Raw genomic sequence first — 1,637 nt, forward strand, 5'->3', positions numbered from 1 at the left:
CGTTCTTCCAGATTGTCCTTGGATATCATTGCAAGCAGGCCACACCCCGAGGGAAACTCCCCTTGGGCAGACTGGCCACTCAGAACTCAGTCATCTGATCCCATCATGGGAACAACCACACAGAACTGGGGTCCAGCCAAGTTGACACACAGCTCCAACTATCACACCTATCAACCAAACAAAAAACCAAACTCACTGCCCTTGAGTCAATTCTGACTCATAGAGACCCCTTGGGTTTCCGAGGCCCAGTCTTCCTTTTGAGGAGCGGCTGGTGGGTTTGAACCACCAACCTTCTGGTTAGCAGTCAAATGCCTTAGACAGTAGGCCATCAGAGCTCCCTTAGCATTATTGTCTTTAGGTAAATTTTGCTTTGATTCCTTCTTTGTGGATTCAGCCAGTCTTCAGAGATGGTGCTTAGTTTTGATTCTCAGTGGGGCTATCAACTCTGTCATTGTTCATTCTCAAACTACCAGCAGATGTGTTCCATCACTAGACCAAAAAAAAAAAAAAAAAGGACTCTGTAGCACTGGTAGTTCTTTCTTACAGTCATTTCTAGAAAAGAAACTATTTTCTTTTATTTGGATTTCTTACTGACAATATAAAATATAAATTCAGGCATTTTACCATAGCAGAGGGCTAGCCTGAAAATATACATACTTGAGAATAAGTAGATGTTGCCTCCCCCCACCAAGGAAAATACAAAATACATAGTATATTGCAGAATAAAAGAAAATTTGTTCTGTTTATCCAAATAACAGAAGAATGTTTCTTTGTGTTAAAAGTGTACAGCTTATTTTTACTTTATGATTTATTGAATTCAAATTAAAGTATTCACAGTCTGGAAGTGGGATCGAGTTTTAGAGTTACTTCAGTAACGAAGTTAACTTGAGTAATGCAAGCTCATTCATGAAAATTCATTGTGAAACCAGCATAATTTACCTAAATGCAAATATGGCCACACCAACCACACCAAGCCTGCAGCGTACCTGAGCTCCTCAGCACCGCATTGAAGGCCCTTCTCCATAACCTAGCCCCAACCCAACTCTACTGCTGCAGTCTTTGGTAGGCGCGACCTGCGCTTTAAAGTCGATTGTCAAAATTCTCCCTGTTCTCTGTAGATTCCGTACTGTTTCCCTTCTCAGTGCTTTTGCTTATGCTGATCTGTCTGCACTACATTCTCACCTTTCTCTATCTGGAGTTAAAAAAAAAAAAATTAAGAAAAAAAAACACACCGAAACCTCAAGCATCAGAAAGCTTTTCCTGAATCCCTAAGTGTACTATGTTAAGTGAATGTCATTTTTGCATGGACCGTATTATATAGACTATGTACTGGCCCCTTTCTCTCCATAACATAACATGGAAACCGCTTGGAGGCAGAGCCCACACTTTTGCAGGCCCAGGAATTAGGTTCGCATCTTAAGCTCGCAACTGGGAATGGCAGGGGCCGAAGTCTGGAGCTCTGTCCGGACTTTATACTGGACAGATACTTGAGACGCTGATAGGAAGAACAGCGAAGGGAGGCGGAACCTGGAGCACTGAGACACTGTGTAAGCAATAGGAGGCCACTCAGCGTGGGATGAGACTTCACGAATGGATGAGGGGGAAAGGGGGAAAGGGGTACCCTTAACTTCCTACGG

The sequence above is a fragment of the Orycteropus afer genome, unplaced genomic scaffold (genome assembly GCF_000298275.1).
Source record: "Orycteropus afer afer isolate SDZICR_OR568_19922 unplaced genomic scaffold, OryAfe1.0 scaffold00712, whole genome shotgun sequence".
In the NCBI taxonomy this organism is placed as follows: Eukaryota; Metazoa; Chordata; class Mammalia; order Tubulidentata; family Orycteropodidae; genus Orycteropus; species Orycteropus afer.